The sequence below is a fragment of the Nerophis ophidion genome, linkage group LG08, assembly GCF_033978795.1.
Source record: "Nerophis ophidion isolate RoL-2023_Sa linkage group LG08, RoL_Noph_v1.0, whole genome shotgun sequence".
Taxonomy (NCBI): Eukaryota; Metazoa; Chordata; class Actinopteri; order Syngnathiformes; family Syngnathidae; genus Nerophis; species Nerophis ophidion.
In genome coordinates this window covers 43,170,112-43,184,375 of record NC_084618.1, presented here as the reverse complement: position 1 = coordinate 43,184,375, position 14,264 = coordinate 43,170,112, and positions in this window count along the sequence as shown.

The window sequence follows — 14,264 nt, the reverse complement described above, 5'->3', positions numbered from 1 at the left end:
GTCATTAACCAAAACAAACATTAATAGATCGATAAAAAAAGTAGCGAGTAGCGAGCTGAATGTAGATAAATGGAACGGAGTAAAAGTAGCGTTTCTTCTCTATAAATATACTCAAGTAAAAGTGTTGCATAAAAACTACTCGTAGAAGTACAATTTATCCCAAAAGTTACTCAAGTAAATGTAACGGAGTAAATGTAGCGCGTTACTACCCATCTCTGGTAAAAGCAACAAATATTATGTGACACGCTGTTAGTGTGGAGGAAAAGCGGACGTGACGACAGGTTGTAGAGAACGCTAAAGGCAGTGCCTTAAATGCATGCCCCCAATATAGTTGTCCAGGTGGAAATCGGTAGAAATTCGGGAAAATGGTTGCCCCGGGAGATTTTCGGGAGGGGCACTGAACTTCGAGAGTCTACCGGGAAAATTAGGAGGGTATGGCAAGTATGAGTATTAGCGGTGAATGCAGTGTTATAGCGGCACCGACGCTGTATAACACCGGCGGGCCAGCTCTAATGCTAAATTGATATTAAGTTACACGGCGGGCCAGATTTGGCCCGCGGGCCAGAGTTTGACACCCATGCTTTAGGGGAAAAAAACTGTTCTTGAGTCTGTTTGTCTTAGAACTGATGACCCTGTAGTGCCTTCAGGTCAAACAGGTCAAAGCCAGAGTGGGAGCTGTCCTTAAAAATGTTGGTAGCTCTGTTGAGGCAGTGGGAGGTGTAAATGTCTATCAGGGGGGGAGAGGGCAGCCGATGATCCGCTGTGCTGCTTTTACCACTCTCTGGAGCCTCTCCCTGTTTGCAGCGGTGCAGCTGCCGTACCATGTTGTGATGCAGTATGTCAGCAGGCTCTAAACACAGTCTCTAAGTACAGTTTCCAGTAAAATAAATAAAGATGCTTGATGAGCATCGTGCGTTGCGGTGGAGATGTAGCCAAACTCTCATGAGACACACTTTGCCTTTGGTCTTGTAGATGTATTTATTGTATCGGCAGCATCGTCAATGTGCTGCCGCTAGACACACAGATTGAACTCATCACTCCGGAACAGGAAACATAGGTGTCAGGTAACACAGAGGTAAACACTGCCCTCTAATGGACACAATGAGTAAGGGCGTACAACAGTACAACACTTAACACCCCCACTCGCTCTTAGCTTATTGTGGTACATTAATTTTCATAGAAAATAAAACAACAACAACACATTTTGGCACACAATATTCTTTTCTTGCACTAAGTGCCAAACAAATACTTAGCAAACTTCTTCAGTTTTAGCTTAGTGGCTGGTTTTGTCATCAAGTCAGCAATCATGTTGTCAGTAGAACAATAATCCAAACATATTCTCCCACTGTTCACAGTTTCACGAATGAAATGATACCTTATATCAATATGTTTGCACCTTTGTCGGTTTACTGGATTTCTAGCTAGTGCTATAGCTCCCTGGTTGTCATCGTAAACCTTGGTTTGTGCATACTGACACTTATCAATACCCTTGAGTAACTGTTGTAAATACATACACTCCTGTATGGCTGACGCTAAGGCCATGTATTCTGCCTCGCAGGTAGACAGTGCAACAGTTGGTTGCTTTTGACTTTTCCATGAAATTAGTGCACTTTTCTCACTTAAACTGGCACAGTACCCTGTGGTGCTACGTCTGTCTGTGACCTCAGATGCCCAGTCAGCATCGCTGTGGACTATTAGACCAAGTTCACCTGTGTCATCCCTTTTAAAACATAACCCACGGTCTGTTGTACCTTTAAGATACCTGAAAACATGCTTTACAGTGTTCCAATGTTCCTCACTTGGCTCAGCAAACTGCTGGGAAAGTTTACTGACCACATAACTTAAATCTGGTCTAGTGCAAGTAGCCAAATAGATCAAACTTCCCACTGCCTCTCGATAGATCTTTGGTTCTTCCATTTTTACAGCATTTTCTGTGTACTCGAGTTTTGACTCGCATGGGGTCTCTCTGGCCTTACAATCTTGCATCCCAAATCTGGAGAGGATTTTGTTTACATACTTGTGTTGTGACATTGTGACTTGGTCCTCTGACCATTTAAAATCAATCCCTAGAAAATTGTTTAACTTCCCCAGGTCTTTCATTTTAAATCTCTCAGTGAGAATCACTTTGACATTTTTCACAACCTCCTCATTGTTAGCAGCAATGATCAGATCATCAACCCACACAATCAAAATCACTTTTTCATTTTCTGTTTCCCTTGTGTATTGGCAGTTATCAGCAGGATTTTGATCAAAACCATTTTCAGTGAGATATGCATGCAACAGAGAATTCCAGTTTCGACCTGACTGCTTGAGACCATATAAGGACTTCTCTAATTTGCATACTAGCTTCTCTCCTGTTTTTGACTTTTTCTCATAACCTTCAGGTTGTTCGAGATAAATCTCACAGTCAATTGGTGCGTGTAGGTATGCGGTTTTCACATCCATTTGATGTAAAACTAGATCTTCCTGCACTGCTTTTTGCATGATTACTCTGACTGTTGTCATGTCAGCAGTAGGCGAGAATGTTTCCTCATAATCGATGCCTTGTTTCTGGCTATAACCTTTTGCAACAAATCTTGCTTTACACTTATCAGACCCATCTGTATTACTTTTGAGTGTATACACCCATCTACCCCCCACTGCCTTTTTGCCTGGTGGTAACTGAGTGATTTTGAATGTATCATTCTCTTTTAGTGACTGCATTTCGTCATTCATTGCATTTATCCATTGCTGTGACCTGGTTGATCGTATGGCATCCTGGTAATTTTGTGGTATGTCGCAAACTGCTCTATAACACGAGTCTACACTAGTTACCAGCATGTCTGCTGTGTCTTCCATGTCATATTCCTGTAGGCGCACAGGCCTTCTCCTAACTCTAGGTGGGTTCTTTCTTTCCTGTTTCCCAGCGCTAGAATGTTCACCTTCAATCTCTGTAATAGAAACATCATCTTTAACACTTTGACCTGATGCGTTTCCCATTTTTTCATCATTATTTTCCTCACTGTCAAGGAACCTGGGGTTTACCTCTCTGTCCTGATACTCAGTGTGTGGCCCATGTGTTTGTGTTTCTTTTTCGTTGACTGTCTTGTTTGTAAATTTCACTAGCCTGTGTTTTTGGACCGTTTCTATGTCTGGATAATACACAAGATAAGCTGGGCTGTTCTTGTCGTACCCAATAAAACGACCCTGCTCACATCTAGGATCTAACTTCCCTTTCTCCTGCGTGTATGCAAAACACACCGTTCCGAATTTTTGAAGTTTGGACATGTCTGGCCTCCTGCCTGTGAGCATCTCATAAGGTTTTTTCTTTGTGCGTTTACTGTAACATCTATTTCGCACATAGGCAGCTGTCTGTACAGCATAATTCCACATTTTGTCTGGTAGTTCACTGTCAAAAAGCATACACCTGCCCATCTCATAGAGGGTTCTCCAACTTCTCTCTGCCGTGCCATTTTGGTGCGGCGAATAGGGTGCAGATGTCTCGTGCTTAATCTTATTTTTGGTTAGCAGTGCTCTGAATTCCTTGCTCGTAAATTCAGTACCATTATCCGAACGTAGACATTTAACTTCCCCAAAAGGGGCGGAGTCTGCTAAGAACCTTTCTGTAGCGTGTACTGCATCACTTTTGCATTTGAGAAAATATACAGTCATAGCACCTGAATAGTCATCTGTAAAGGATTGTGCATATTTGTGACCTTCTAAGCTTGGGGTTCTCATAGGACCGGCTAAATCTGTATGTACCAGTTGTAGGGGCTGTGTAGCCTTTCTGTCTGGTTCTCTATTTCTTGTCTGTGTGAATTTACCCTTTGCACATATTTCACACAGCTGTGTTGGCCTGGCCGCACTCCCTCTGATTTTCATACCTCTTACCACCCCCATTAATTTTTGTACATCCTCATAATTGCAGTGACCCAATATCTCATGCCAGGTTTGCATGTCGTGGCACATATTGCATTTATCAACAATTTTCTGAACAGTTGGTAAGTAAAACAGATTACCACTCTCATAGAAGTCAAACCTGTCCCCTTTCTTGGTGATCATGTGGCTGTCTCCCTTCTTGAATGTCACTGTCGCCCCACCGTTTGTTGCCCTTGCCACTGAGAAGATGTCGTGTGGGTAGGTCGGTATATACAATGCATCCTGCAGCTGCGCTCTTTGTTGGCGTCCTTCATTGTCTAGTAGATAGATCAGCGCCGTCCCTCTGCGTTGCGCCATCCCACTGCACTTGGTCCCATCCGCCAGCTCGATAGAATGGGTGTCGGGCTGGAATGTGTTGTCAAAGCTCTTGAACTTGGCGATGTCGTTCACAATATGGGATGTCGCGCCGGCGTCAATCATTATCCCTTTCTTCTTGACGTTGACAGATGACCTCTCGTCTGTTGCATGCTTGGCCATGAAACATTGATCCTCTTGGTCGATGTCCTCCTTTTCTTCTGCAACTTTTCTGGCTCCGTCTTTTCCCTTTTTCCTGCATAGAGACTCTGCGTGTGTGTTACTCTTGCAGTGACTGCACCACACTTTCTTGGTACACCTGGTTCTGATATGTCCTTTTTCTCCACATTTGTAACATGTCAGAGTGGCTTCCCCTTCCTTCCAGTGTGTCTTGGTGCCTTGTTTGCTTTGCTTTGTGTTAGTCTTCATCACACTGTCTGCAGGTCCGGTTGTCCTCATCTTCTCAGACTCTTCATAAACCCTCAGTCTTCTCTTGAAGTCTTTGAATGTCACGTTGTCCTCATTTTGTGTAACGTGGACAGCAAGTGGTCTGAATGAGTCTGGCAGTCCATTCAAAATGGTGGCCACAAGCAGCCCGTCACTCATGTTCTCTCCTGCATCACGAAGAGCTGAAATTATATTCTCAGCCCTTATCATATAATCAGTCACAGTCTCATTACCTTCCATTTTTATGGTGGTCAATGAAGTGTACAGGTTTAGAATCCTGGGCTTGCTCTTTCCAGAATAATGTTCTCTTAATAATTTCAAGGCCTTCCTTCCATCATCGGCGGCGTCATGTCTTATCAATGATAGGCTCTTATCATCTAGTGCGTTCACTAGTTGAGCATAACAATCGGCATTCTTCGCTGGATCTGCCGCTATGGCAGCCTCGCCAGTGGGCTCTCTCAAAATGGTGTCTTTTAGCTTCATGATGTGTAAACGGCTGAGGAATCTTGTTTCCCATAAATCGTACTTATTTTCTGTTCCATCGAAGACAATCTGCAGTTGTAGCATTCCTGCTCCGGCCATTTTCACTTGTATTCTTTTTATAGTTGGCTATCTCCAAAATGTTGCTCAGGCTGTGGCTTGTAGAGTCCTCAATTTTCGCGGGGTTCTCTCGGCGCCATCTTTATCCGAGCTCGCCTAGTAGCTTCTCCTGGCTAACAGTTCTTCTTACTTCTGTTACCTTGTTGTTGCTCTAAACTTGCGTTACTGGGCCCATAACCTGATGAGCATCGTGCGTTGCGGTGGAGATGTAGCCAAACTCTCATGAGACACACTTTGCCTTTGGTCTTGTAGATGTATTTATTGTATCGGCAGCATCGTCAATGTGCTGCCGCTAGACACACAGATTGAACTCATCACTCCGGAACAGGAAACATAGGTGTCAGGTAACACAGAGGTAAACACTGCCCTCTAATGGACACAATGAGTAAGGGCGTACAACAGTACAACACTTAACAATGCTAGATAAAGTTGCTGGATTTGACCAAGAAAACGTTAGGAATAGAATTGTAAAGTTCTCCACATCAACTTGGAACAAAGTTATGAAATGCTCTGGCAGTGCTTCAAATGTCAAGATCGCTGATTCGCTCATTTTGTCAGTTTCAGAAAAATCCTCTAAACATCATGCTGACGCTCAGCGTCCAGGCCAGCTGAGGCCAAGCACACTTCCCATCCACTTCCAGAGACTCTTAATGCCCCGTGGGTGGGACATATCCAAGCATTTATCCAATGAGTGTTGAGTTTGGCTGCAGTGGAACAAATCACTAAATGCTCACCCATTGAAGTCAATGGACACTTAAACACTGTTTGATGCACTGTGACGCTACCATAGTAAATGAGGTGAAAGTAGTGGATTCTGAACAAAAGTTAAACACATTCTAGCGTTAACTGTATTCAGTCAGTGAAATGTACACACAAATGTACATATATGACCATGTTTTCAAAAATATTTTAGTGGAAGCTGAAATTCTGTTGCAGCCTTTAAAGGGGAACATTATCACCAGACCTATGTAAGCGTCAATATATACCTTGATGTTGCAGAAAAAAGACCATATGTTTTTTTTAACCGATTTCCGAACTCTAAAAGGGGTGAATTTGGCGATTCAAACGCCTTTCAATTGTTCGCTGTCGGAGCGATGATTTTTCACCCGTGACGTCACATCGTGAAGCGACCCGCCATTTTCTCAAACACATTACACATACCAAGTCAAATCAGCTCTGTTATTTTCCGTTTTTTCGACTGTTTTCCGGTACCTTGGAGACATCATGCCTGTTGGTGTGTTGTCGGAGGGTGTAACAACACTAACAGAGACGGATTCAAGATGCACCAGTGGCCAAAAGATGTGAAAGTCCCTCGTTTGTTCCGCACACTGTACCGACGACAGCTATGCTACGACAGAGATGGCACAGAGATGGCAAAAATGTGTGGATATCCTGCGACACTCAAAGTAGATGCATTTCCAACGATAAAGTCAACGAAATCACAAAGGTGAGTTTTGTTGATGTTATTAACTTATGTGGAGTGTGCTAATCAGACATATAATCAGATCACTAGTTTTTGTCAGTAAGGCCTTCTAGCTGGCCGAAGGTAGATATATATTGTGATGTTATGATCTCGGTAACATAAGAACTCAATTACCCAGCATTCCACAGTAGTGAAGAGCATGTGCGGTAGCCCTGTTTAGGTTGTTGAATGTAGACGTGCCAGCAGCTGGATGTTTTTGATGAGCACGCTGTGGAGTAAACTTTAAAAAATCAGCCACAATGCCTCGTCTGCATCTTTTATGATTAGACAAGATAGCTCATAAATTTGCAAGGCCATTTTCAAGAAGGATATTTAGATAGAAACTACAGTACATCTTGTAAGACGATGTCGGCCAACCCCGGAAGCTAGCTCAGCTAATCAGGCGATAAAATGGGGATATGCCCCCTACACAACGAGCGGTATTTGTAGAACCCATTCAGCGCCTTATACGCTGAATGGGTTCTACAAATTGTGAGTTGAAATATTTGATTTCTTTATTTTCTTCACGTTTAATATGTTTTTTTACTATTTTAATTTCGACAGTACCACATCAGATATGTTTTATTTGCTTATGTGGGTTTATTGATTTTTAAATGCTCCAGAAAATAACCTGTTTTGTACACTGTTGATGTGGTTCATTTATCCATCCAACCATCTATTTTCTACCGCTTGTCCCTTTTGGGGTCGCGGGGGGTGCTGGAGCCTATCTCAGCTGCATTCAGGCGGAAGGTGGCGTACACCCTGGACAAGTCGCCACATCATCACAGGGCCAACACAGATAGACATACAACATTCACACACTAGGGCCCATTTAGTGTTGCCAATCAACCCATTCCCAGGTGCATGTCTTTGGAGGTGGGAGGAAGCCGGAGTACGCGGAGGGAACCCACGCAGTCACGGGGAGAACATGCAAACGCCACACAAAAAGTTCCCGAGCCCGGTATTGAACTCAGGACTACTCAGAACTTTCGTATTGTGAGGTACATGCACTAACTCCTGTGCCACCGTGCACAGAAATTAGTGCATAGTGATGTGGTTCAATACCCAGTAAATCAAATCAAATCAAATCAACTTTATTTATAAATCACATTTAAAATTTACCACAGGGGTAGCCAAAGTGCTGTACAACGGGCAGGTTAAAAGATAATACGAGAACCGAGCAAACAACACAACACAAACAGAACACGATAAAAAATAAATAATTAAATAAAACATAAACACATAAAAACAGGTTTACAGCAGGTATTGCATAACGGGGCGCCATTGTAGGATGGATATCACCCAGTGATAAAAGCCAAGGAATAAAGGTGTGTTTTAAAGAGAGATTTAAAAACAGAAAGAGAGGAGGATTGTCTAACACTCAGAGGTAGGTCGTTCCAGATCCTGGGAGCAGCAGCAGCGAAACCTCTCAGCTTCAGCCTTGTGTCAGGGACCGACAGTAATAGCTGATCGGCTGATCTTAATTGTGTTCCTGTATAATATTTCTCCAACAATGGTCATGTGGTGACATAAATCATAGTATTTTGAGACACAGGGCATCACTGAAGGCCTAGGTGGGAAACGCACGGCCCGCCACTGCTCCATACCATGGTAAAAGTTTTACAGTTGACATTTGCGCAAGTTGGATTCCCTGGCCATGTCCTAATTTGGCGGGTGCTGCTGCAGGTGGTGGACGAAGTCTTCATGGATTTTGAGTAAACAAACCTTTGCATCTTCCTGAATCATCGTCACTAAACGAATACTCGACTTTGCTAATTCAAAGATAGTGAACTAAGGTCTCACTGAATCCACCCACGAGTCACTCATGAACGAATCATTAAAAACTGAACAACAGCCTTGTAAAGTATAGGCGTGAATGTGAATGAGGAAGGTTGCTGTTAACTGTTACTAATTACCGTATTATCCGGGCCATTGGGCGCACTGCCAATGAGCGGGTCTAATCAGGTTTATTTTTATTCAAAAGGCACACCGGATTATAGGTTGCCATATTATTATTATTTTTCTAATTTGAAAACACTTCCTTGTGGTCTACATAATATGTAAAGGTGATTCTTTAATCAAATGTTGTATAGTGTTCAAGCCGCTTTCTGACAGTCACTTCAAGATGCGCCGTTTTGTGGGTGGTCTTATTTACGTGGCCCACCTTCGGCAGCGTCTTCTCCCCGTCATCTTTCTTGTAGTGGTGTAGCGTGCAAGGACGGGAGTGGAAGAAGTGTAAAAAGATGGAGATAACTGTTTTAATGACATTCCGACTTTACTTAAATCAATAATTGAGCAGCATCTCCTCATCCATGGCTCACTACTGCAACAACAACGCCGAAAATGTGTCCTGTGAAAAACCGTCCAACCGAAACTCTCCAATAACTGAAGTTCCTTGGGTGAATAATGTAAACACTACTTTATATTAGAAATGGCAACCGGGGAGGATTAATGTTCCATAACAAGAAGATACAGAAAAAGTAGAAGCTTAACAACTATGATACTCGTATGTTGAAGCACACTACAATCCATCAAGCGGTGCGGCTTCATTGCTTACCAAAGTGTAAAACAATTTGATAGATTTTTGACCGCCGTATGTCATGTTCTATATTTTCAATGGAACATATAACATTTTTGTAACGTCTCGGTGGCATTGTGGTGACGAGTTGTTCTCTCGTGGGTTCAGCAAAGATGGAACACAGCGTGAGGGTAAGGATAATGATTTATTTACACAATAAAGAACACTATAAAACAGACTAGGAAACAAAACACTTTGCATGAAGGCAATAACAAACAAAACAACAGAACTAGCGTGGAAGTTAGAAAGAACAGAAAGCGCTAGCGTGAGAACTAGGGGAAAAAAATAAATAGCCTGGAAGCTAATCGAGCGCTAACAGTTACCACAATGCTGGAATGCGACATCATCTGTTGCGTGGGAGCAAACAAGAGTCCAAGACTTAATGTCAAACAAAGGTGGGCATATATAGGGAGATAAATCAGGAGGCAGGTGTGCGTGATCACACGGAAGGCAGGTGACACAAGTGTGTTGCTGGGACAACAGAAATAAACCAGGAAGTGCCACAAAGAACCGAGGAAGACAAATACTAGACAGAATGTGATAACAAACATAACCAAAACCACAATATGCCATGATCCAAGATGTGGATCATGGCAATTTTGGTGTTGTTTACTTGAGTCATAATGCAGTCTACACAATGCTCTTATGTGTGACTGCCATCATATTGCAGTCTATACGTATCTCTTATGTGTGACTGCAATCTACTGGTCACACTTACCATTTCACCATGTACCAAATAAATTAGCTTTGAGGTCAGTAAACACAACCCAAATTATTCCGTACATTAGGCGTACCAGGTTATAAGGCAGCAAGTACCTCTGCCTCAAGGTAGGGGGCGATATATTATCAACTTGCAGTTAAATGCCTCAGCAGTACTCTGACACGCCACACTGGGAGAAGTGGGGGCGCTCAAGCTAGCAGACACAGGTCTTGCCAGCGGAAGCCAGAATTTTTTTTGTAACTGTATTTATAACAAACATGGCATTTTTATTAGAGTAAGCCAGCATTTGTCGGTGTTTTTTGTCAGATGCAAAAATATTGTTTAATTTCTTGGAATGAAATTGAATTAAGTGTATTTATAACGAACATTGCATTTTTATTAGAGTAAGCCAGCGTTTGTGGGTGTTTTTTGTCAGATGCAAAAATATTGTTTAATTTCTTGGAATGAAATTGAATTAAGGGAATGTTTCTGCCAATATGGAGGATTATATACTGTATTCAAGATTATATACTTCTCTAAACTGGACCTTAAGACAAAATGAATGCGATCATACAAAGTACGTTTTCATGGAGGATAGCTATTGCTGCTTCAGATACAAATACAGAAAGGTAATATACACTCACAATACTTTATTTATTTTGTTAAAAGCAAATGGGACCAAAAAGTCTTTAATAACAACTTTATCAAATAGTTTTTGGACCCATTTATCATATCATAATATCATTACTGTAACGTTTTTATGAAAGCAAATAACTCCCTTTTTTTCCATTGACTCTAATGTGCAACGTAAATCAACAATGAATAGAGCTCCACATATGAATTGAAGTAAAAAAAAAAAATAAGAAGAAAAAAAAGTACGTATGCCTCACCTGGTGTTTAGTTCACCACACGTCACGGAGGTAAAGTCTGCCTGATAGGGAAGTTATAGAGCAGTGCTTCTCAACCTTTTTTCAGCGATGTACCCCCTGTGAACATTTTTTTAATTCAAGTACCCCCTAATCAGAGCAAAGCATTTTTGGTTGATAAAAAGAGATAAAGAGATAAAGAAGGGAAATACAGCAGTTTCTGAGTTATTACATTTTATAACAGTGCAAAATATTGCTCATTTGTAGCGGTCTTTCTTAAACTATTTGGAAAAAAGATATAAAAAAATAACTAAAACTTGTTCAAAAATAAACAAGTGATTCAGTTATAAATAAAGATTTCTACACATAGAAGTAATCAGCAACTTATAGTGCCCTCTTTGGGGATTGTAATAGATATCCATCTGGATTCATGAACTTAATTCTAAACATCCATCCATCCATTTTCTACCGCTTATTCCCTTTTGGGGTTGCGGGGGGCGCTGGCGCCTATCTCAGCTACAATCGGGCGGAAGACGGGGTACACCCTGGACAAGTGGCCAACTCATCGCAGGGCCAACACAGATAGACAGACAACATTCACACTCACACACTAGGGCCAATTCTTCACAAAAAAAGAAATCTTTAACATCAATATTTATGGAACATGTCCACAAAAAATTTAGTTGTCAACACTGAATATAGCATTGTTGCATTTCTTTTCACAGTTTATGAACTTACATTCATATTTTGTTGAAGTATTATTCAATAAATATATTTATAAAGGATTTTTGAATTGTTGCTATTTTTAGAATATTTAAAAAAAAATCTCACGTACCCCTTGGCATACCTTCAAGTACCTCCAGGGGTACGCGCACCCCCATTTGAGAACCACTGTTATAGAGAACATGTTGATGGACTCTTTAATTTCAGCTACCATAGTTTCTTACCTCCTACTTAATTATTGCGGGTCACTTTTTTCCAAAGACAATTTTTGTTTCTAGATCCGCACCAAAATGTACCTTAACTGTCCTCAACCCACGCAGCCCCTCCACAAACTTTTACAAATTGCTTGTTTGCGATTGGTAATCAATGGAACGAACATTGAAAGAAGTACACTGAAAACTCAAAGAGGAATTTATCTTCACCACTTGTCAAACACTGACATGAAAACACGACACACGTATCAGACAGGGCTGTGGAGGACCAAGGAACTAAACCTATACCTAATCACCTTGACTTAGCAGGACTACATTAAAATAATCAGTCAGCAACATGATCACTGTTTAACTTCATCGAGCAGAAGCACTGGAGAAGAAGAGAATCACAGAACCAGAAAGAAAGTCCTACTGTGTGCACACATCAACACTGCTACACTGCTGTGTTTCATCAGTAATCCTGTTTTCATTTTAATTTAATCTACAGTTACAGTTGTTGAGCCTTTGTGCAAGATCTACATGGAGCACACTAGATCAAACAGGGTGGTCCATTTGTAATGGGCTCCGCTATCATTTAGAATTGATTGTCTGCACGGCCTTGATAACGGCATAAATCCTTTAACTCTCTTTTTATCTCTGATCCTATTACTGGGGATTCCAGTGAACTGCCAGCAACGTAAACATGCACACTTACTGTATGGTCATCAATGAGAATCAAGGAATGATGTAAAGCATTAAGGGAAAATGGTCAATTTATTTATGTATTTATTTTCAAAATACTACTGCACATCTTCAGAATGTACCTCTAATAATGAATGACATTTTTACCTTACCCACTTCTGAATAATAGGGTTGCATTATTCTGGAAGAAAAGTGTGAATTACAATTTTCTGGGTGAGAGATTGCAATTCTCGGGATAAGTTCTACTCACACCATGTTTGGGGCCCATGTGCTTTTGTTTCAGAACTCGCACAGTAATTTATTTATCCATCCATCCATCTTCATCTGCTTATCTAAAGTATGGTCGCAGGGGCAGCAGCCTAGGCAGAGAAGCCCAGAATTCCCTCTACCCAGGTATTTTGTCCAGCTCTCCCCGGGAGATCTCGAGGCATTCCCAGGCCACCTGGGAGACATAGTCTCACCAACGTGTCATGGATCTCTTTCGTGGTCTCTTACCGGTCAGACGCAACTTTAATTTAATATATTTATTTATTCATTATTATTGATAACAATAACAATTACAGTAGTAAAGCCAATCATTGAGTGTCATGGTTGCTCACAATTAACTAATGATGATTATGATAATATTTTACTTCTTACGTATAAAATACTACACGGTCTAGCTCCATCCTATCTTGCCGATTCTATTGTACCATATGTCCCGGCAAGAAATCTGCATTCAAAGGACTCCGGCTTATTAGTGATTCCTAAGGCCCAAAAAAAGTCTGCGGGCTATAGAGCGTTTTCCGTTCGGGCTCCAGTACTCTGGAATGCCCTCCCGGTAACAGTTCGAGATGCTACCTTAGTAAAAGTATTTAAGTCTCACCTTAAAACTCATTTGTATACTGTAGCCTTTAAGTAGACCTCCTTTTTAGACCAGTTGATCTGCCGCTTCTTTTCTTTTTCTCCTCTGTCACCCCCTTCCTAGTGGAGGGGGTCCGGTCCGATGGCCATGGATGAAGTACTGGCTGTTCAGAGTCGGGACCCAGGATGGAGTCAAAACTTCCATCCTGCACCTTGCTGCTTCTTCGGAGCAAAACTCTGCTTTAAGCGCACAACGCCATCAGTTCAAAGTACAAACATCACGTATTACATGTGTGAGTTTACATTTGTTCATTTAATAACCAGACGAAGCTAAAAAAAAAACAATGAAATCTTGCTTGTGTATCGGTTGGGGACATCTCTACGCTGCTGATCCGACTCCGCTTGGTATGGTTTCCTGTGGACGGGACTCTCACTGCTGTCTTGGATCCGCTTTGAACTGAACTCTCGCGGCTGTGTTGGAGCCACTATGGATTGAACTTTCACAGTATCATGTTAGACCCGCTCGACATCCATTGCTTTCGGTCCCCTAGGGAGGCGGGGGGTTGCCCACTTTTGAGGTCTTCTCCAAGGTTCTCATAGTCATCATTGTCACTGGCGTCCCACTGGGTGTGAGTACTCCTTGCCCACTGGGTGTGAGTTTTCCTTGCCCTTATGTGGGTTCTTCCGAGGATGTCGTAGTCGTAGTGGTTTGTACAATCCTTTGAGACATTTGTGATTTAGGGCTATATAAATAAACATTGATTGATTGATTGATTGATTGATGATTATTTTAATAATACAATTAATACTATTAATAATAATAATAATGATATATAGTAATATGATTATTAGCAATATTATTATTGATACAATTGTGGCGCTTCGGTCACAATGTAGCAGTAGTCGTTGAGATCCCAAATGCAAAAGGACAACAGCAAGC